This window comes from Echinops telfairi, unplaced genomic scaffold, assembly GCF_000313985.2.
Source record: "Echinops telfairi isolate 266 unplaced genomic scaffold, ASM31398v2 ScPeMD7_7468;HRSCAF=8506_0, whole genome shotgun sequence".
Lineage (NCBI taxonomy): Eukaryota > Metazoa > Chordata > Mammalia > Afrosoricida > Tenrecidae > Echinops > Echinops telfairi.
The window spans coordinates 60,219,458-60,244,111 of record NW_022111369.1 but is presented as its reverse complement, the minus strand read 5'-3'; the positions used below and the strand labels follow the sequence as shown (position 1 = coordinate 60,244,111).

The 24,654-nt window shown below is 39.1% G+C and overlaps 1 protein-coding gene and 1 non-coding gene across 2 annotated transcripts in view; one reads left to right on the top strand and one right to left on the bottom strand.

The window, feature by feature from the left end:
• Positions 1-24,654, top strand: part of GABRA2 (gamma-aminobutyric acid type A receptor subunit alpha2) — a 212,306-nt gene that overhangs the window by 173,006 nt on the left and 14,646 nt on the right. The window lies entirely within an intron of this gene.
• LOC115873399 lies at positions 7,081-7,221 on the bottom strand. Its single transcript, XR_004048396.1, has one exon. It is a non-coding gene; the product is annotated as a small nucleolar RNA SNORA4 (small nucleolar RNA).

Here is a 24,654-nt window from a genome sequence, read left to right as displayed (position 1 = left end):
GGTTGTTATCCTGCAGTGCATGTGAGGGATTTGAATCATTGGTTTTTTTGGCTAGCTGCTGAATGCTTAACCATTGCACTACCATCAGATACTAGAACACAAGAATCAAAGGCTTAAAATAATGACATCATTTGAAGAATAAAAGTTCTGAACTCAAGCCAGGAAAGCTAATCAATACATTATCTATATTGGAATCGAGTTGATATATTTGAATTCTGGTGTTGACAAAGAATATATAAAGTACCCTGCACTGCCAGAAGAACAAACAAATCTGTCTGGAAGGAAATACATCCAGAATGCTCTTTAGAAGTGAGGATGGTGAGATTTTTTTCTCATCTCTTTTGGGCATATTTTCAGGAAGATCTAGATAGGGATATCGTATTTGGTTATGTGTAAGGTTAGAGAAGAAGAGGAAAACCTTCAATGAGATGGATTGACATGGATTTTTAACAATGGGCACAAAGAGTGAACTTGTGAGGATGGTGCAGTCCTATGCGTTATTTTATTGTTCTATACATAGGGTCACTATGAATCAGAACCTGACTTGAAGGCACCTGGCAATAACAACAAAATAACAAAACCAGAAAAAGTCAAATAATAAAATTACAAGATAAACCAATTAAATTGAAAACAGGGAAATTGGATAAAATCAATGTGAAACTCATATGTAAATGGTCACTAAAATTGGCAAGTAAGCAGAAGTCAGCCAGTGCTGCCTTGCTTATTGGTTAATTCTCTCTTCCTGCCCTCAATATTTATAGACATTTGCTATGCCTTACACATGTTGGCTACAACTTAAAAAGTCAATATTAATGTCTCTAATGAGTTACTCTGATAGGGAAACCGTGATATCAGCAATTACAGGAAATTCAATACGTACTATAATGGGAAAGGAACAATCTTATATGTAGTTTTAGAAACTGTTTTTCTAGCATTCTGGATTATATCTGGATTATAGCATTCAGATTATATCTGAAGATATTGATTTAAAATGCACTTGGCAAATGTGCTTGCTAGTAGACAAGAGTAGTCAACTCTTTAGATCTAGGTGAGAAAAGTAGTATTCTCTCATTTCCAATTCATTGGAATCTATTGAGACAAATTCCCATGTGTCACTTCTTATGAAGTTATGGAGTGCTGCTACAACAGAAATACCATAGTGATGGCTTTAATACACAGGCATGTATTTTCTCATAGTTTGGGAGATTAGAAGACTCGGGTCAGCGTACTAACCTTAGAAGCCCTGCCCTCTGTCAGCTGTGGGAGAAAACCCGCGTCTCTTCTAGATTCTCAGTCTCGATTCTTTGATGATTTCCAGGTGGAGTCAGTCTTTCTCCCTTTATGCTTACTTGCTTCTATGCCTAATCTCTCGTTCTCTCTCAAAAGCGGTTATCTTAAAGCCCACTGATATGGCATCATTAACTATCAGAGAAATTCCTATTCTTAAATGGGTTATATTCACATAGGGTGAGGTTTAGAATTCCAACATATATTTTTGTGTGGCACAATTCAATCCATAAAACAGTTTTTAATCAAACTTAATACTTGCAATCTGATGTTGCTTGAGAAAATGATCAACTAAGCATCCTATTATCTAAAGAATTTCCTTGAAATCATCAGAGTGGCCCTTGATGGCACAGTGGATTAGCATTGGGCAGCTAATTCATGTAGTGGTTGTTTCAAACCCACCAGTTGTTCTGTGAGAGAAAAATGAGGTTATTTGCTCCTATAAAGAGTCCCAGTCCCATCTGTACCAGTGTACATCCTCTGGTCTAGCCAGACTTGCAAGGTCGAATTCGAGTCATGGTAGTGGGTGCGGGGAGGAAACATTTAGGAACTAGAGGAAAGTTGTATTTCTCATCATTGTTACATCGCACCCTGACTGGCTCATCTCCTCCCCGAGACCCCTCTGCAAGGGGATCTCCAGTGGCCTACTAATGGGCTTTGGATCTCCACTCCGCACTCCCCCCATCATTCACTATGGTAAGATTTTTTGTTCCCAGACACCCTAACGAAAAGCTCAACAGAATCCTGCAGGGTTCTCTAAACGGAAACTGACTTGATGGCAGCAGGTTTGGTGTAGCTTTACCCTGGACTAGTGGGTCTCAGATGTGAATCACCAAAGTTATTTTACTTATTTAATAAATCATTTTATTGGGAGCTACTGCAGCTCGTATAAAAAATCCACACATCAATTACATCAAGCGCATTTATTTAATTTATATAACATTTTACTGTGTCTTTGTTAAGTTTACAGAGCAAACTTGGTTCCCATTCAATAACTTTTATACAAATTGTTCTGTGATATTCATTACATTTGTCAATCTTTCAGTATTCTCATAATTTTTATTCTGTTTTTTCTGTATCTATTAAACTCCCATCACTAAGGCTTTGCCTACTCATCTCTTCTTTAGGTTAAATGTTTACTGTTTGATTTCTTATCAGGGGAAGTAAAAATAATTGTCCCTGGAGTTTCCACTCAGATATGCATGAGTTTGTTGCGAACAAGTGATCAGTGCATGACTACAGAAAAGTTCTCTTGTCTTATATACTTGACTCGGTCTTGTTAAAATGTCTTAGAAAGAAAGAATAAGAACACTTTCTGTACCTAGTGAAAACTGATTTTGATTTTAAGATCATGGATAACATAAATATACCATTTTTAACAAAACCTAGTGGTCAACCTTCACAAATCATTGAAGCTTAGTAACGCCTTACAACAATGCTACTCCATACAAAACATATTTTCAGATGTATCAAGCATTTATAGGAACATTTAGAAAGACCTTAAAGCTGAGGCAAGAGAGGGAAGACCCTCAACATCAAGAAATGAAGGAACTGTGGCTGAATTTCAGAAACTGGTGTGAAAAGACCATAGAATTACCAGGGGAGCAAGTGCTACCGAAGTTGGGGTCTCAGAAGACTTGTTCTTTTCGATTTGAAGTGAACATCTTGGCCCCAGCAAGCTTCTACGAGTGCCAAAATATTAGGTGACGATAAACGAGCCCAAAGAGCTGATCTTTCGATGTGTGAGTCCAAGGTCAGTGGGTCAGGTGAGCAGGAAGTATGGCGGGTGGTTGGCCTAAGTCTACAGAGACAACGTTTGCGGAGCTTGCTGTGCGCTCCAGGCCAGCACGAAATGAAGATGCTCTTCACAGCATCTGTTTAGATATCAAGTAGACCACACCCTTAGGGAAACAAGGCTGTGACCCGAATAAAGGATTGCATTCTAATTTTCCCACAATCGCTTGGCTGCTCATCACAGAGTTGATTCCATTGTGTTAGAAGACATTATGGGGGAAGCCTCCACTGCAAAATTACTGACTGAGAATCCTGGCCCACCCAAGTTGGCACAAAACCTGACTGTCAAAGGAGCATGCCTTTGCTTCTCCTAAACCTTGTAGTGGAGGTTTATAGTACTCTCGGAGTTGGGGTTTGACGTTCGCTGTTGCTATGGTTACCACCTGAAAACCAGAACCATCAAATTTCTGCAATAACAATTATACCTTTATGAGCTTATGGTATGAGCTAATTAGATATCTAATTGATTCCAATGCCTGCTTCTGTTTATCTTGGGTTTCTTCTGTGTACTAATCTCCTGAATTTGTCTCTTATATATGTCCCAGCTGATTTTAGTATTATTTTATTCATTGTTCGCTTATTTCTTGATTAAGCCTTATTTTAAGCCAGATACTAAAATCCTGGATCTCTTTGAAATTTTTCTGCCCCTCCAGGTGCAGTGTTGGATTTAGCAAGAATTCCTATTCCTTTCACCGTATAGAACTTTTTCTTTCCCTTTGTTACTTTGTTTTCCTGTCCCAGCTGAACTAGATTTTCACCAATATCTTCAGGTTTTAGTTGCCATTCTCCCTGGAAATAAAAGAATATTTTTGTATAGATCAGATAGTGAAGGTGAGTTTTTATAGTTTCAGAAGTGGCTGTTGTTTCCCTACCAAACCAACTCTACTGGGTACATTTCTCAAGATGTATCAGATCTTTCCTATTAATGTCTGGTGAATTTTCAGGAAAGAGCCCCACACACCCCAGGTAGTGGATGAAAGATAGAACCCCCTATATCTGCAGGCTCCCAAGCCTTCACACCCTCCTGTGAGTCCAGCTTTTAGCAATCTGGTGAAAGTGTCTAGCTGAGTCTGCTTGTGTAGAGAGGAACACCTGGATCCTGTTCTTAAAAAATGCCAGTTTCTCTAAAGATTTGGGGTTCATTATTAGTCCTCAAACACAAATTTTCAAATAATTACAAGCAAATTTATTATTTCATACATCTTCTGTCTAGTTTTTGTAAAATTAGTATGCTATACCTTCCCACTCTGTATCTTCAAGCAGAAACCATAGAGTAGATTTAGTTTGAATGCAGCTAGGTACTGGAACTACCTTAGGATATATGCGTCAGATATTCCTCTTCTTCACCCCCAGACATAATTCATCACTGTCTCCTGCGTATACATCCTAAAATCTCCACCTGTCCATATCGCTCCATCTTGGTTCACATTAAGAGAAAATCGCAATAGACTACAAGCTAATATCCTGAAGCCTCTTTATTCCTTTTCCAATGCATTTTCTTCTTCCAAACCATTTTTAAATGGTTTCCCAGATCAATTTTTAAAAAGTACAGTCACTATCCACCTTAAACTTGACTCTACCCAACAAAAATGACCATTGTGGCTTATCATTTTTCTCAAAATAATATTAGCATGATCAAATATGCTGTGAATGATCTGATTCCTGCTACTCTAACCAAACACATCCAAACATAAGTGTTCCATGGTACCTTTGTTTTCCACCTTCTCATTTTGCCGGATTTTTTGTATCACTTTAAAAAAAAAATCATTTTATTGGGGCTCATACAACTCTTATCACAGTCCATACATACATCAATTGTGCAAAGCACACTTATACATTTGTTACCCTCATCATTCTCAAAATTCACTTTCTGCTTGGGTTCCTGGAATCAGCTCCTCATTTTCCTTTTCCCTCCTCCCTTCCCCCTCCTTCATTAACTCTTAATAATTTATAAATTATTATTTTATTATCTTACACTGCCAGGCGTCTCCCTTCACCCACTTCTCTGCTTCCCATCCCCCATAGATGAGGTTACATGTAGATCCCTGTGATCAATTCCCCCTTTCAAGCCCCCCTTCCCTCCCTGTATGGCCACTCTCACCGCTGTTCCCAAGGGGCTCATCTGTCCTAGATTCCCTGTGCTTCCAGTTCCCATCTGTACCACTGTGCACTTTTAACTAACTGCCTTGCTTACTGCTTTTAACTTTCTGCCTTGTTTAAGCCCAAGGACTTCGTACTTGCTCTTTATGCATTCTTTAAGGCATTATCCGTTTCTAGTGATGCTTAACTCTTTCCTTTATTTCCTTAGGGAAATTTTACTCGCTCTTCCAGTGTATTTCAAATCTCACTATATTACAGACCATAATAGCTTTAGCCCTGTGTTAATTGTGGTTTTATGATGTTAATACCCCCCTGGAGACCTTTTCTCCTTTACTCAGATTGCTTTCCCAATAACAGAGTGCTTCAGAAATGAAGGACTAGATTTCATGTTTCAGAAATGAAGGAATTTATTTCTTGTGATTAATTTAATAATTGTTTTCTTATTAAATGCAGATCCTTGCTGGAGTAGATTTGATATTTATTTATTAATCCATTCAGAAAACATCTTGACCTCTAATTAGTACTCTTTTGCACCTTGAAAAGAAGACAAATTAGCTCTAATCCACATAGTTTATTATGGGATACAGTTATGTAAATCAACCTAAGAGTTAAAATTTATATGATACTATATATAGGATATGTGGCATATATTATATATATGCCATATATAATTTATATGTGTATTTATATAGACACACATATGTAAATTATATATATACACCTAAAATTAATATATATATAATGTATGCATTCTGGGTCTTTAGGAATCATATCCTACAGCAGTTAAATAATGAGCTGTATCTTCTGCAGCATTAATAGGATTTGTAACTTTGTTACTTTTGTTAATTGATGTGTTCTCTAGAACCTGAAATTTGATACCAAAAGTCAAAGCCACTGCTATAGTCTATTTTGACTCACAGTGACTTTATATAAGGTTTCAAATATGAAAATTTTATAGGAGCAGAGAGCCTCATCTTTCTCCTGCTGAGTGGCTAGGGGGTTGTAAGCCCAATGCTTACAGTGCCAAAATTAAATATTATTCAGGGGAAGAACTAAGAGTCTCCTAAATTATAAAAGAAATCGTAACAGAGAAAACATTCTAAGTAGGAGAAATGTGCAATTTCCCAGAATAAGAAAATAGACGCGTCTGTGCCATTTGAACCATGATGTAGTTCTTAGGTGCCATTTGAACCATGATGTAGTTCTTAGGTGCCTTGAGTCAGTTCTGACTCATAGCAACCATATGTACAACCAAAGGAAATTCTAGTCTGTCCTGCACTGTCTCCCAGTTGTTTGGTTTGATCCACATTGTTACAGCCACCATGTCAATCCATCTCATTTAGGATCTTCCTCTTTTTTCACAAACCACTTTTTTACCAAGTATGATGCATGTCTCCTGCGATCACTTCTACCTGATAAGATGTCTAAAGAACGTGAGACAAAGTTGTGTCATCATTATTTCTAAGGAACATCTTCCAGCATCTGTCCCAAGACAGACTTATTTGTTCTTAAGGAAGTCCATGCTATATTACTATTCTTAATTAACATCATAATTCAAGTGCATCAATAATTCTTTGGTCTTCCTAGCTTTCACAGGTATATGAAACAATTTAAAATACCATGGCTCTTGTCAAGCACACTTTAGTTCTCAAAGTAAGTAACTTATTTGCTCTTTAACAGTTTCAAAAGATCTTTTACAGCCGATTTAGTACAGTTGTGAGGATTGTTGGTTTCTTCATGTTAAATTGTAATCCAAAATAAAGCTATATTGGATTTTCATCAATAAACACTACAATTCCTTTTCACTTTCAGTAAGCAAATTGTGTCATCTGAATATTGCAGATAGTTAATGAACCTTTCTCCAACCCTGATACTGTGCTATTCAGATTTTTTTTAAAAACTGTAGGCCACAAAATAGTAGCGAACTATACTAAATGGTGTAGCCCACTGCGGAGTGTGGACTTCTCTTTATTCTCCCAAACAGCCCACACTGGTAAAGTTATTAAAAAACCCTTGCCTCCAAAAATTAACTTTTAGTAGCTATTCAGATTTTTGCTAAGCATGTAGATTGAATAAACATAAATCCAATGATGTACAAATTTTCTGACATTAAGCCATTCAATACCACCTTATTATGCTGGATTTACTGCCCCTTGCATATATATAGGTTTCACAATAAGTACTATTCTAAGTTCTGGAATTCCATTCTTCATAATGTTATCAATAGTTTGTTATTATTTATACAGTCAATGAAATGCAACAAAGTCAATAAAACACGGGTAAGCACCTTGTGATCTTTTCTACTTTTAGCCAAGTACCATCTGATATCAATAATGATATTCTTGGTTCAATTTCCTCTTCTGAATCCAGCTTGAATTATTAGAAGTTCCCTGTTTGAAAATATTGGTATTCTATTGAATCATTTTTCTTTAGAACAGGCATGAATATGGATCTATTCAAGTCAGTTGGCCAGGTAGTAGTCTAGTAGTCTTCCCAATTTCATATATATATATGAAATTCATAAATATATATATATATACATAGAGAGAATGAATTTATATTTCTATATATTTATATCTATATATATGTATATATATATATATATATAGAGAGAGAGAGAATGAATTTCATATACAGTATATATATGAAATTGGGAAGACTACTAGATACTACCTGGCCAACTGACTTGACTATATATATATATATACATATATATATATATATATATAGAGAGAGAGAGAGAGAGAGAGAGAGAGAGAAACATATATAGATATGTTAGTCTTTCCAGTGTATCATCAGCTTCCTGAAATACTTCAGTTGGTATTGTTTCTCACTAATGCCTTCGATGCAGTTGGACATCTTTCTTCAATATTATTGATTATTATCATATGTTACCTTCTGAAATGGTTGTGACAGCTACTTATGTCTGATATGTTGATTCTGTGCATTTCTCACATTTCTTTGGATGCTTCCTGCACCAATCAATATCTCACCCATAGGGTTCATCAATATTGCAGCTCTTGAGGCTGAAGTTTATCCTTCAGTTCTCTCATCTTTCTCTTAAAGGACCTTTTGGTTTCTTCATGCATGATGTTCTTGATATCAGCCTACAGCGCCTATGCTCTTTAGTTAGTAGTGTTCAGTGAGTAAATTATATTCTTGAGTTTGTCTCTAAATTCAGATAGAACATACTTAGGTTCTTGTTTTGGCTCTCTTGGATATCTAAGTTTTTTTCTTCAGCTTCAGTCTACACTTGCGTATGAGCAATTGATCTATTACACAGATAATGCACGGGTCTTGTTTTGGCTAATGAACTTGAGCTTTACCAGGACCCCTTCCTTTTGGTAAGGCTCACTTGTATAGTTACTATTTATGCTGTCAGAAAAAGGGGTGGGAGGGCACTCAGGCTCTGTGCTTTGGACAACTGAGACTTAGCCTACGACCTTTAAGGACCAGCACACCCATCACAGTACATATCAGAAGGACCTGATTTGGAAACCTGACTAAGTGAACTGGACTTTACTTTAAACCCACCTGTAGCACACTTAAGGAAATGAAATACTTTCTTGAACTTAAGGCAAAAACACCCTAAAGTGAGAAGAAGCAGATGACCAGTATCCCAAGTTTAAAAAATTGGTGGTCTTGGGACCTTTGTTCAGATCGCTTTTTTTGAGGGTGCCCAATGTATGGTGACCTGGAACCAGGGACTACCAGATATTTTCAATTCTCACTCTCTCTCTCTCTGTTTTATTATGACTGCCTTTGTGAATGAGTGATGTTTTTGCTCTATACCCAGCCCTCCCTGCTTACGTAAATCTTGTCCAGTCACTTAAGCTTTTAATCTGGACAAGTCTGCAATTTAAGTGTTGCGGTTTAAAAGCTGGCCTTGTTGTGGTTGTTGTTGTTAGGTGCCATTGAGGCAGCTCAACACGTAGGGACCCTATGCACAACAAAACAAGACAATATTCAGTCCTGTGCCATCCTTACAATTGTTCCTATGCCTGACACCATTGATGCAGCATCTGTGTCAACCCATGTCATTGAGGGCCTTCCTGTTTTTCGCTGCCCTTCCACTTTACCAAACATGATGTCCTTTCTGGGAATTGGTCTCTCCTGACAGTATGTCCAGAGAATATAAGGCACAGTCTTGCCACCCTTGCCTCTTAGGAGCACTCTGGCCTTACATCTTCCAACATAGATCAGTTTGTCCTTTTAGAAGTCCAAGTTACTTTCAATGTTCTTCTCCAGCAACACAATGCAAGTGCATTCTTCTTCACTTTGCCTTATTCAGTGTTCAGCTTTCACATGCATATGATGCAGAGGAGAATATCATGGCTTGGGTCAGCCACACTTTAGTCATCAAAATGACATTCTTGCTCTTCAATACTCTAAAGAGGTCTTGGGCAGCAGGTTTATCTAATGTAATATGTGTTTTGATCTCTACTGCTGCTTCCATGAGCATTGATTTCAGAGCCAAGCAAGACAAAATCCTTGACAACGTCAACCTTTTCTCCATTGATCATGATGATACCTATTAGTCCAATTATGAGGATTTTTGTTCCTCGTGAGCATAATGAAGTGTTCTGGAATCCCCATTCTTTTCAAAGTGATTCATGATTTATTATGGTCCACACAGTCAACTACCTTTGCCTAATAAATGCAACAAAAGTAAACATCATTCTGGTATTCTCTGCTTTGAGCCAAGATCCATCTGACATTAGAAATGTTGTCCCTTGTTCCATGTCCTGTATTGAATCCGGCCTGAACTTCTGCCAGTTCCATGTCCTTGTGCTGCTGTAACCTTTACTGGATGATCTTAAGCAAAATTTTACTTGAGTGTGATATCAATGATGTCCTTTGATGGTTTGAGTATTCTATTAGGTACCTTTTGTCGGAATGGGCTCAAATATGGATCTCTTCCAATCAGTTGGTCAAGTAGCTGTCTTCTAAATTTCCTGGACGAGTGCTTCCAGTGCTTCTTCAGTTTCCTGAAACATTTCAATGTTTCCATCAAATCCTGGAGCCTTGTTTTGAATCCATTCAGTACAGTTTCAACTTCTTCCTTCAGAACTATTGGTTCTTGCTCCTATGGTAACTCTCAAAATGATCAACTACTGACTAGATTTTTTTGGTACAGTAACCCTGCATATCCTTCCCATCTTCCCTTTATGCTTCTTGCATAATTCAGTATTTTTCCTGTTGAATCTTTCAAGATTGTAATTCCAGACTTGAACTTCTTCTTCAGTTCTTTCAGTTTCATATAGCCTGAGTATCTTCTTTCATTTGGGTTTCTAATGCTAGGTCCTTACACATTTTGTTATAACATTTGGCTTTGGCTTTTGAGCTGGCCTTGGAAATTGTCTATTCAGTTCCTTGACTTCATCCTTTCTTCCATTTGCTTTAGCTACTCTGTGATTAAGAGAACATTTCAGAGTCTCTTTGTCCCCTTTGACTTTTTCTTTATTCCCTGTCTTTTGAATGATCTTTTGCTTTCTTCATGAATGATGCTCTTGATATCCTCCCACAGCTCATCTTGTCTTCCATCTTTAGAGTTCACTGTGTCAAATCTATTCTTAGGACATTCTCTAAATCAAGGTCTTATTTTGGGTCTCATGAATTTATTTTAGTTATCTTCAGCTTTACCCTGAGCTTACCTATAAGCAATTGATGGTATGTTAAACAGGCAACCCCTGGCCTGACTTTCACGACTGATATTGAGCTTCTCCACCTTGTCATCCCACAGATTTAGTCTATTTTATTTCTCTGTGTTCCATCTGGGCAAGTCCATGTGTATAGTCACCTTTTCTGTTTTTTTAAAAAAAAGGTATTTGCTATGAACAACTCCTTTGTTTTGCAAAAAATTTTCATGAATCTACAGCTTTATTTCTATCACCAAGTACAGATTTTCAACTACTTTACTTCCTCCCCCCCCCCAAGTTTTGCATCCCATTCACCAATAATTACTAGTGTGTCTTGGTTGCATGCTTGATCAATTTTTGACTGAAGTCGTTGGTAGAATTATTCCGTTGATTCAAAACTAACATTTTTGGGTGGTGCATGAATTTGAATAATAGTTGTATTGATTAGATTTCCTTGAAGACAGATAGATATAATCCTATCAAAATCACCATTGTACTTCATGATGGATTTAGCAAGATTCTTTCTGACAATAAATGCCACACATGCCTCTTGATTGTGTTATTCCTAGCAAAGTAAATCATATGACTTTCTGATTCAGAATGACCAATACTAGTCCATTTCAGCTCACTAATGCTAGGATATCAATCTTCATATGTTCCATTTCATTTTTGACCACTTTCAATCTTGTAAAATTCACATTTGTCACATTAAAACTTCAGTCATTAGAAGATTTTTACAGCATTTTCTCTTTACCTTGAGTTGTGCCCTAACAGCAAGTGAAGAGCCCAAAGACTCTACTCCCACAAGTTTACCTCATTCATGTCACCATGGTAGACTCTATTCCAAGAAATAATTCCACATTTTGAGTGCCCTTGGTGGGAAGCCCATCTGCTGGGCATATCTCTGGCAATATTCTGCTGGTTTTGTTTAGGCTTTCAGTACTTGACAATGCTTTGAAGCTATACATAAAGTTTTCAGTGGCTTTCTGTTAGAAGGGTTCTCTGGAAAAACAAAACCATGACACTTATGATTATATATATATATGAATAGGTATATACAGCACGAAGGAATATAACAGCTAATTAGTCCACACAGCAGTACAGAGGGCTCAGTTCAACTCACTTCTTTGAAACAGTTAATATACTGGAAGTCCTTCAACTCATGAGGGCTGCTGGATCCAAATCAAGGAAGCAGACAGCTGAGTCTTCCGTAGACCAATGCAAGCACTCCAGCCACAGGCAGCAAACAGTAGGACAAGCCACCAACACTCAGCCAGATTGCACGATCCTATGGTCCCCAGCTCAAGTGATGTATACACCAGCAGTGTGGGGAAGCAGGTTTGAAGGAACATCAAGCTCTAGCAACATGAGCCTTGGGTTGGGAGTCCCACTAGCTCAGAAGTTGAGGCAGAAAACCTGCGAAGGCAGCCACACATTGGTCCAATCACCAGAGAGCAAGAGAGACACAGGTAGGGCTTTCCAAGCCATTTATCTCTTTGCCCTCCAGTCAAACTGCGACCTTATTAATCCCTCATGATCCTATTGGCCAGGTTGGCACAACTAACCTACCTCTCACAGTCCACCCCTTGCCAACTTGGCTCCTGTACACACTTCTTTAGCCATATATAATTTCCAGACATTAATGACGTTACACCTAACGTCAAAAATCTATCATACATATAAATGAAAACACACCGAATCTAATTGTATCTGAACCCTCATATATGAACAAAGGAAAGCTATTCAATAAGCACATATAAAGAAGATAAACAGACCATCGCAAACCTTGCTTTTGCAATTGATCACATGGTTGTAACTGATACGTAGAACAACCTTCTTCTACTACCCAGTCTGTATTACCTTTGCTCTTGGCCAGCACCTTAGCTGTCTGTGATTCTTTACCTGGTGGCATGACTCAGACCTTCATTCCTGGGGTCTGGGTCATTAGACGTCCTGTCTAAGGCATGAGAAGCCCAAAGTGGCCAGGGGGCATTCTCAGCTGCCAGTTAAATGGAATCAGTGCTGTGTTTTCTCATGGGGGAGGTCCTTCCTTCAGGACCAGGACCTCCAGGCCTGAAGCACATAGGGTTGCTGGGACAGGAAGCAAAACTGCCACAAGTGGATCACTAGGAGTAATAGTGAATGGTGCCATGCCAGCTTCTGCCTCCTAGATTCCTGGAGGCTAATGGAGACACAGCACCGTATATTGGCCTCTGGTTTATAGTGTATACAGCCTCCTGGAGGACATTGATCCAGCCCAACAAATTGTTGCCACCTAGCTTGTGCCATAATTGTGTCTTTAGGATGTCATTCTATGGTTCTATCAAGTCAGCTGATTCAGGATAATGAGGAACACCATCATATGACCAGTAGATTCCCTGGGCATGGGCCCATTGCTGCATTTCATTTGCTGTGAAGTGAGTCCCTTAATCTGAAGTGAGTTCCTTGATCTGAAGCAATGCTATGTGGGATGCCATTGCAGTGGATAATGCATTCTGTAAGCCCATGAATGGTAGTTTTGGTAGAAGCATTGCGTGTAGGGAAGGCAAATCCATATCCAGAGGAGTTGTCTATTCCAGTTAGAACAAAACGCTGTCCCCTCCATGAGGGTAGTGGTCCTATGTAATAGACCTGCCACCAGGTTGCCGATTGATCTCCCCGATGAATGATCCCATATCTTGGACTAAGTGTTGGCTTCTGCTGCTGGCAGATGGGGCACTCAGCAGTTGCAGTGGCCAAGTCAGCCTTGGTGAGTGGAAGTCCATCTTGCTGTGCCCATGCATAACCTCCATCCCTGCCACCATGTCCACTTTGTTCATGTGCCAATTGGGCAATGACAGGAGTCGCAGAGGAAAGAGGAGAACTAGTCTACACAGTGTGTGTCATCTTATCCACTCGATTGTCAAAGTCCACCTCTTAAAAGGTAACCCTTTGGTGAGCGTGCACATGAGACACAATTATCTTTACTTTCTTGCCCTATTCAGAGAGGTCTAGCCACATACCTCTTCCCCATACTTCCTTGTCATCAATTTTCCAATCATGTTCCTTCCAATTCCCTGACCATCCAGCCAAGCCATTAGCCACAGCCCATGAATCAGTATATAGTCTCACATCTGGATATTTTTCCTTGCCAACAAACATTGCCAGGTGCACTGCTCAAAGTTCTGCCCATTGGGAGGATTTCCCTTAACCACTGCCTTATAGCGAGATCCCAGAAAAAGGCTGTAGTGTTGCTGCTGTCTACCTGCATATCATGCAGAGTGGCACCTGTATATCATGCAGAGCTGTCAGTAAACCAAGCATGCATTTTCTGTTCTTCAGTTATATTATCACAAGGAACTCCCCAGGAGGCCATAGGTGCAGACAGGGAGAAGGAAGGTATTGACAGGTGTGGAGACTGTGAGCATTTGGACCACTTCATCATGCAGCTTACTTGTCCCTTCAGGTCCTGCTCTAGCCCGATGTCATACATACTACTTCCGTTGAACAATGGAGTGCTGCTGTGCACATCCAACTTTTTGACTCTGTGGGTCAGACAATACCCAGTTCATGATGGGCAGCTCAGACCTCATGGTGACTTGGTGGTCCATAGTGAGGCATTCATTCTCCACTAATGCCAAGTAACAGGCCAACAGCTGTTTTTCAAAAGAAGAGTAGTTGTCTGCAGAGGATGGCAGGACTTTACTCCAAAATCCCAATGGTCTAGGCTGTGATTCACCAATAGGGGCCTCCAAAGACTCCACACTGCATCTCTATCTACAACTGACACCTCTAGCACCATCGGGTCAGCTGGATCATATGGTCCCAGTGGCACAGCAGCTTGCACGGCAGCCTGAACCCATTACAGAGCCTTTTCTTGTTCTGGGTCCCACTCAAAATTGGAGGCCTTTCATGTCACTTGATAAATAGGTTGAAGTAGAACACCCAAATGAGGGATATGTTACCTCCAAAATCTGAAGAGGCACACTAAGTATTGTAGCTCCTGTTTAGTTGTTGGGAGCAGGGGGCGGGAGTAAGACACAATAGCTTATTCTTAACTTTAGTAGGAATGTGACATGCCCCACACCACAGGACCTCTAGAAATTTTACTGAGGTGGAAGGTGCTTGAATCTCCGTTGGGTTAATTTCCCACCCTCATGCACACAGATGTACCAATGAATCTAGAGTCTTTGATACATCCTGAATAGTGGGTCCAATCAGCACATTGTCATCAATATAATGGACTGGTGTGACAATTTGCTGAAGAGACAGGTGAGTGCATGTTTGTTTGACTGCTCCCTCACGGCAGTGTTTCTTATTTGGCTAGCCTGAAGTCAGATATATCCTTGCAGTTTACTGAGATATTTTCTGGAAAGAATATGGGAAGTTAAAGTTTGGGTTATTTTGTTTGCTTGTTGCCTTTGGTTATTCCTGTGTGAAATGACAAAAATGACTGTGATTAATGTGTATTTTGAGCTCAGGGGTAGAAATCGCCATTTGAATTTCTGAGAAACCATGCTGCTTAAGGAAAACGGGTGAAAGAAGGTCAAAATGGCTGAGAGAAAGCTTGGATCTGTTTTCATGTTTTCATCAATAGAATAGTTTACGTAGGATTTTGAAAAGCTAGGTAAGGATTGAACTTGACTCTTTTAAGCATTGAGTTTAGTATCCGATTCTACTTTGTTTATACTGATTTCTTTGGATTATTATTGATATAATGATTGATAGAAATGTTTATTGGGAAGTATGAAAATAGAGAGCTTGTAAACCCACTTTTCTTCAGCCATTAACATTTTATCTTTAGGTGGGTTTAGGCCATGCATGCAATGAAAGCTTTGAAAAAATATTTCCCACCCAGGGCTTTTGAGTACTCAGTATTTTTACATTCTAAGTGACTTGCCTAGGGCCAAAATTGGCAGATTTTTAAAAAGGGAACTCTTTGAAATTTGGACTTTATTGGTTTTTGTCAAAAACTGGAAAAAAATCTGGAACCATGAAGAAAACTCCTCTCTGGGACTGAATGTTAAAGGAAGCCTGTGGGCAGGCTGAAATGCTTGCTAGGTGACCACCTGGATCCACTTGTTGAGTGGAAGTGGGAGAAATGTAGCAATAAAGAAATGGGTTGCGTCTGGCAACTGATATCCATGGACGTCGTTTACAGAAGCTAGAAGAGAAGATGAGAGTGGGTCGACTGGTCTGAAGTTAATGACCTAGCACACGATTTTTGAGAATTTGTGATGGGACCCATGGTCTAAAGGCAACGTAACCAAGGGACATCCTGGTGAGGCTAAGTGAGGCAGTCCACCTTGAGTTGACCAGAACCCAAACAGATGAAGAGAAGTTATTTGAGCCTGTGAATGGGTGCATATTGCTGCAAACTTTATGAATGCCCTGTCCTGATTTGACTTTGATTATGGATGCGGACTTCACAAGGTTCAACTGAAATGAAGATTCTTCACATCAAAGAATATGATTGTCTCCTCAGAGCACTAGGTTGATATAAGTGGGTAATATAGACATTGGATAACCAAAATTGGGGGGATAGAGGCATTGATTGGTTTACTTACAAACTTTCGTAGGTGGGGGAATATATTTATAGGGTTATAGGACATTTTTGTTTTGTTCACTTATAGAATGTTATGTTTAAATGAGGCTGGCACATATTTAAATTATATGCTTTTTAGTTTTATTCTGTTAGGTACAGATATGATTTCATTATTGTTTGAAAATTACATATGGCTAAAGAGTTATGTGAAAGTGTCAAATTGACAAGCAGTGGTCTGTGATAGTTACATAATCTCATGTCAGTTTGAGAGGATTATGAGTGAAGGGGGTGGAGTATGGCCTGTCAATCAAGATATAACCAATGAGGTCTCTGTGTGGGCATGGCCTTCTCCTGAGAATTCTGGGAACTCCTGTATTTCCTCCTGGGAAGTGGGAGACACTTCTCTCTCGCTGCTCACTTTCTGCGAGACATCCCTGAGGTGAAGCCACTTGGACCTAACCTGATGTGGGCCTGGAAACTGGAGGAGCCACATGGCAACCCCTGCCAGTGCTGAGATGCTCACAACGCCACTGGATCCAGAGGATTTCCAACCCACTGGCCTGTTATCTTCCTGCATTCGGTACCTTTGTACATGCTTCTTGAGCCTGAAGAGGATTTTACAGATTGGTATCAGACATATGGGCTAATATTGGACTTATGGACTTGATCTGGACTGGGCTGTGATGTTTTCTTAATATACAATTACCCTTTTTATAAAACTTTCTCTTATACACATATGTGTGTCTTTGAATTTGTTTCTCTAGTCTACCTGGACTGACACAGGCTTCTTAGGCCAAAATACAGAGCCTAGTCCTTCATCATTGTCTGTTCTTAGCCTGGAAGCTCTGCTGAAACCTATTCTCTTTGGGTGACCCTGCTGGGATTTGAAGCAGCAGTGACATTGTTCCAGCATCACAGTTGGCCTATATATGTATAATTTCCTTTTATCAGAGGAGTTTTAAATTCTATATCGCTGGCTAAAATACTGCTACCATCAGTAGAATTACCTCATGCCCTATGGGAATGATTTATAATGTTCTCCAATAAAATAATAATGCTGTATCTCAAAGGAACCAGAGACATATTTAAACCATAAACATGTGTTTGGACTTTGGGCTCACAGTTAGTCCTAGCCCTAATCTATGAACAATTTGTTCTTATGACCTGGCCATACTCTGTACTTGCCCTCATGAAGCGATCACTGAAGATATGGATGCTATAGCTAAGTGTAGTGCTCTTCTATCTTTAAGAATAGTGTGAAGAGTCTTAAAGGTGTGTCTTAAAACAAGCCACCATCTAAGTGAGGCATTAACTAAATTCACACAGAAGCAAACCAGTCTCTGTGATCCAAGGATTATAAATAATAAAATCAAAATCCAGAGCAGGGATCAGAGGTGGAATTCTGACATCTGGTTTCCAGAAGGCTATGGATAACAGTGGAAGCCCAAATCGATTTGCAGGGTCCCCAGGAGGGTTAAACGTCTGACGAATCCCCTCTGACCATACTCCTGGGAGGTGAATAGCCTAGCTAGAAGGGAGCATTGCAAAGTCGAACATTTCAGATGCAGGTAGGTTAAAATGCAACAGATCATCATTTGATCTTCTCTTTACCCATTTTAACTTTGTTTCAGATTTTAAAATAGTCTGATTTCTTTTCAGTGGAGATTTGTTTGTTCTGTTTCATTTTGTCATTGTTGTTTTGCTTTTTTATTTGTTTCTTCATTTTGTTTTTTATGAAATTTGGGTAGGTTTTTGGTTTAATTTTTTTATGAAATTCAGGCTCAGTAAAGTTTCAGAGTCACTAACTGGATTACTAATTCCCGGTCACATGGCAGCGGAGGTTGAGGAAGTGGGGGGCTGATAATATTCTAAATTGACGGTAGTGGTTATTGCACAACACTCTCAAAATGGTTGAACTATTGAATTGAATGATATGTGAATTATAAGCCAATTTAGAACCATTAAAAATGTGTTTGCCATAGAAAAAGAATTAGTCGTGAAAATTCTGTCAGGTAGTGTCCAAATTAATTCCTATCACCAAGGTAATGTTTTCAAGTTACCACCAGGATCATATTTCCTTCGTCCTTCCTCCCACTTCTTCTCGCGCTCCTTCCTCATTCTTCCCAACCTTTCCATTCCAATCACTAGTAATAAACGATGCATCTTGATCGCATAGTTGATCAATTTTAGATGATAGAAGTTGACAGAAGTCTTCAATTCCTGCATCATTGACTTTAGTGATTAGTGCATGAATTTGAACAATAGTTACACTAACTGGTCTTCTTTGTAGGCTTATGAATGTTACCAAACTTTATCCTAGAATTTGAAAATTTCATCATTTCAGTTGTGATGCCTTTGATTGCAAGAAGGATTAAGGAACAAAGAGGGTTTGACAGAGGAATATGTTATATAAGGAACTCAGGACATACTCAGAGAAGCCAAAAGAAAAGTGTACAATTTCCCTGCAGCATTGGCCACTCTGCGTAATCTCGTCACCATTCTCCTCTGTAACAGATCTTAAGTGTGTGGTATTTGATTTAGTTAGGTTTTTATTACAAAGACATATTACTCAAATTTAGTTTTGCTTTGTAGTATGAGGAATGTCAGGGCTATTTATTCAGATGCAGTGCAATGATGAATTAAAATGTAACCTTTTATAGTGCATTTAGACTATGCTTGTAAAATTCATTTTTATATGTTGGAAGAGTGGGAGAAGTGTTGCTTTGTCCACAAGGCTCAAGAGGGGTGGAAGCATTATACCTTTTATTAGCATGTCTGCTGTCATTCCTGCTATTTCTACAAGTAACCAGCAGGTGGTATCAAACAATCTTACATGCATATTTTGTGAAAGTTATGTTTGTTGGGGGCCTGGGTGGGGTGGAGGGCTGGGCATATCTGGCTTTTTAGTTTCTCATACGTTTTCTTCAATTTGGATTCCATGCCTCAAATGCACCCCCTCACACACAAAAGCATTTAATGGGGATAAAGTTCTATAAGAGGGTTGGGATTTATTTTACTTATTTAAATTTATATTGGCTCTACTTTCCATGTAATTTATTTTCTCGCATGAACCAATTTTGTTTTTATAATAGAAGCAATGCCCTATATGAGTTACATGCAGTGGCTCATTTTTTTTTTTTTGTCTGTGAAACAGCTCACCTGGAAAGCAATGTTTTTTAACCCCTACTATGCAAAAGAAAAAACTGAGATACAAGCTCACTCTGCTGCCATAGAGCTGATTCTGGCTCACAGGAACTGCCCAGGACAGAGGCAAGCAGCTTCACAGCGTTTCTGAGGCCGGAAGCCTTTATTAGAGCAGACAGCCACATCGTTCCCCCCCACAGAAGCTTCAAAACAGATTGGCACTGCCAAATTTGTGCTTCGCGACCCAACACTTAACCCCTGCAGCAGCAGAGGTCCTTTGAGGTATAAAGAGATTAAAATTTGTGTCCATTGAAACGAAAGTAAAATTCTGATCCTGGAGCCTCTGCACTGAAACCACTTCCCCCGATATGACTTTCTTTTCTCAAATGCACCCCTCCCTTCAAGGCCCAGCATGCCTTGCTTAGACTTCATTCATGCAACTGCTGTAGCCTAAAACATCAACTAATTATGTAAGCTTCTCAGCATCTTGGTAAAGTGGAGGGGCGGCGAAAGAGGAAGGGCTTCAACAAGCTGGATTGACACAGTGGCCGCAGCACTGGGTTCAGGCAGAGAATCAGTTGTGACGATGGTACAGGACCATGCAGTGTCTTGTTCTGTTGTGCATAATCGATGGCATCTAACAATAACAACAACATCACATCTGCACCTTAAGATAAGAAATATTATGTGAAATAAAGCCATAATATAGAAGTAATGGTAGCTATGTGCTACATATTGCTCATACATGGCCAAAGGTCATATGTACATCATACACATGCAAACACACACATCAATATATTCAAGAAGGCTTTAAAATTATATGGAAAAATGAAAATTTTTCCAAGACCTTTTTGAAGCTCCTCCTATAGATTTGTGTGCTAAAAGCATTTTTATTACTTTTAAAAATTGTACTGGGAAATAGGTATTCCAGAGAAGAGATGAGGTGTGGCGGTCACAGGAGGCTGTAGAAGAAGAATAAGTGACCATTTTCCTGTCAAGGGCCATTTGGATATTTCTAATATCATTCATAGGCCATACCAGTCAAACATTTAATGAACTCGCCCCCAATGCGATTGCTGGAACTGCTTCTTTTTGGTGACGCATGTGATGTTGGCTGACGTTGATGATTTTGAGGGCCTTATATTGCCAAAGGGTTGACATTCCCCAACCGTACTATATGTAGGGCAGTGGTTCTCAACCTTCCTCATGCCGCGACCTTTTCATACAGTTCCTCATGTTGTGGTGACCCCCCAACCATAATATTATTTTAGTTGCTACTTCATCACTGTCATTTTGCTCCTGTTATGAATCAGGCCACCCCTGTGAAAGGGTCGTTCCACTCCCAAAGGGGTCGCGACCCACAGGTTGAGAACCGCTGCTGTAGGGGATGAAGCAGTGTGCTGAAGAAACATCGAGAGGGATGCTCATTTCGGAGGGTACTTCAGTGGGTAGAAAGGGACTTGAGTGATTGGGAGACAGGCGTGTTGAAGGTTTATGAGCTTTCTAGGTAACCGCATCACTTCTTTTTCCAATGTCCAGCACTTTCTACTTCGAGTACAGTGAGAACACTACACTGAACCAGCAGGTAGGAAATCTGGCGTGTGAAGATTTTACCCTTCCAGTGGGAGAGAAGGCACAGGAAAGGAGGGGGAGGGGGGGCATAGAGAAGGAAGAACCAAGGTATCTACAGACTAAGTCAACGCATTCTAGATAAGTTTTTAAAATCTGATGAAAGACATTTTTAGATCAGATAATCTCCCTTACTTATTATATCCAGGGGAATGTAGAAGGAATGTGGACATTTCTCTAACATGTTCTTGATTTGAATGAATAAACCCGAATTTAAATTTTAAAGCAGCAGTTTAGGCTTAGAAGCAATAAAATGTAGGTTTGCCAGGATTTTGTGATAGAGAATTTTGGGATGCCCTTTTTCTTTTTTACATTAAACAACAGTAATGCCTCCATCAGAAACAATTGTGAGGGTGCCATAGAACCATGCCCCGTTTCCTCCTGTTGTGCAAAGGGCAACTATAGTCACAGCTGACGCAATGGCCCTAACAACAGCGCGGCAATGCCTTCAGCAGGAGGCAAATTGCTGCCAAGTGTCTTGTTTCCACTTACATGGAAAACTATAAATGTCATCAAATCCCTCTTATTTAAAATAAACCTTTATATTTCTTTTTCTTTTCTAAAACAGAAAGAATCAGAATCACAATGCAGGCTCACTACAAATTAAAAGGAAAGGAAAATAATAAAATCCTTTCAACATTAATTCTGAGTGGTAACACTGGTACGATCCTGCTTGCTTAGTCTCTGGGTGGTACAAAGGTTATGTGCTCCATCGCTAACCAAGCTTGGAAAGCTTAAATTCACTCAAAGGCATCTTGAAAGAAAAGACTGGACGTCTTCCCAAACCATCCCAGTTCTGCTCTGAGACCCATTGGCTTGTCATGAGCCGGAACCAACATAAGGGCAACTGGTTTCTTGTAAATCCAAACTCACTGACAGTGGGTCAGTTCTGACTCTCAGAAAACCCTACTGGACAGAGTAGAGCTTTTCCCAGGGGTTTCTGAGACTGGAACTCTGTATGGAGCACAGAGTCTCATCTTTCTCCAGTGGAGTCGCTGGTCATTTCAAATGGCTGGCCTTGCGATTAGCGGCCCCGGCTATGTAACCACTACACCACCAGGACTCTTCTTCGGTACCATTCGGGACTTTTTTTCTTTCCTTCTCTTCCAAATACTTATATGAAAATATCAAATATGTAAAACAATGAAATTGTTGCTAAAAGTCGCCCTTATGTCGGTTCCGGCTCATGACAAGCCAATGGGTCTCAGAGCAGAACTGTGATGGTTTGAGAAGATGTCCAGTCTATAATTTTTATCTATCCAATCTGTGTACTACATTCTCCTCCTAAGTGGTGATTATTGGGTGAGTACCTTTTATGATTGTTTTAGACTAATCTTATTGTTATCGTTAGCTGGCTTTGCGTCAGTTATGACCGGGTGCCAGTCTACAGCAAAGTGAAACGGTACTTGCCCTTGTGTCATCCTCCACATTGTCCTGTTTGAGTCAATTGTGGTGACCCATCTTATGGAGGGTCTTCCTCTCTTTCAATGACCCTTTCTTTGATCAAGTATGAGGTCCCACTCTGGAGACTGGTGTCGCCTACCCAGTCTCCAAAATACATGAGACAAAGTCTGGTCATCCTTAGTTCTAAGAAGCATTTTAGCTTAATTCATCCAAGACAGACTTGTTTGTCCTTCTGGTAGCCAACGGTACAAAGTTTAGATAGTACCTTTTAAAGTATTTTCTAAGTTCATAGAGAAATATGTATGCGGATTGATGTACATATCCACATATGTATTTAAAATTCAGTTATGAGACATTTAAACAGTATTGTAGACATATTTATAAGCATGTACAGCACTGCTTCATCCATTATATTTTGTTATAACATTCTTAGTGTTGCTATTCCATAACTTATTAAATTACTTCACAGTCATTAACTTATTAAATTACTTCACAGTCACTGACAACATTGTTGTGATATGGTTGTCACTTTTTGGCTGTTATATACAGTCCTCACCTGAAAAGCGTTATGCATCATTGCATCATTTATATCTTATTTTTTGCTGTCATTTCATTAAGATTGATTTCTGATGATAGTAGTAGTTGTAGTAATAATAATAAAAGATCTAAAATAGTTAGCATTTGGTTTGAAATACCCCATGATTTATACTAAGTGCTTCAAATATATTATTATTCACAACATCACTGTAAGTAATATATCTCATCAAATATATATGTATAGAGAGGGGCGGGGGTTGATGAAGAAAGGAGTTGAGTAAATTGCTCGAAGCCACAAGGCAGCTAATGGTTAAAACCTGTATTTAAAATCAGACCTTCTGAAGACATAGCCTCAATATTGTCAGAATTGTGTTTTGTCCAGCCTCATCCAAATGTGTAATTTCCGGGTCTTAGGGTACACCTATTCAAAATGTTATAGAACATATATAGAACAAATGAAAAATTGGGATAATATCATCAATATAACTCTTTTAGGACTTTCAAAACTAAGCTTTCAGGCCTGAAAGCTTACCTAGAAGTAAGTACTACCTAAGCAGACCTAGGGTAGACCTAGAAGTACTTACTACCCAAGCAGGAAGTACAGTCTAAGGTAGATAAGGGCATTGCCTGATTGAGTAATGAAGACATGTCATACATCTGCACTTGGAGACACTCGATAAACACTAGGAATCATTTGATTGCACTTGTTAAATATTTTCTACCTAATAGCTGAGGACTAAAATAAGGTAACAAAGAGTTAAGTGACTAAAAGTAGTGAAGGAAACAGACTTCATCGTATTAGGTATGAGCACTTACTGTAAATAAATAAACACAAAGAGCAACCATAAGCAGCAGCAAAAACAAGACCTAGTATGGAACAAGAATCTGATTCTCAGAGTTTTCACATTACAATATTCAAATTGTTTCGTTTTCAATAAAAGTAATGAGATATAAGACACAAAACTAAAAAACAAATGATAGCCCATTCACAAGAATAAAAATATTCAAGGAAAACCATCCTTGTAGATGTTTACACATTATGCTTATTAGAAAAAAGCTTTAAATAAACTATTTTTAATATGCAAAAAATAAAGGAAACCATGTCTGAAGGATTAAAAGAATTCATAGCAATGTTTCGTGACAAAATGTTATAATCTTGTTAGGTGCCATGATGTCAAGTTGAACTTATAGCGATCTCCGTGAACAGAACAAAACCCTGCACAGTCCTCCTTCTGCACAACACAAGCTCTGTTGAAGCCCATTATTGAAGCCAGTGGATCAGTCAATCTAATGTACGGTCTTCCTCTCTTTTGCTGACCCTCTACTTTCCCATTCATAGTGTCCTCCAGCGCTTGATCTTTCCTGATCAGATGGCCAAAGTAGGTGAGAAGAAATTTGGCCTTCCTCACCTCTAAGGAGCATACTGGCTCTACTTCCTCCAAGACAGATTTGTCCATTCTTTCAACAGTCCATGCTGTAACCAATATTTTTCACAAACACCATAATTTGAAGGCATCAATTCTTCAATTTTTCTTATTCATTGAGCAGCTTTTGTACATATATGAGAGGATTGAAAAACACCTTGATTTCGTTAAA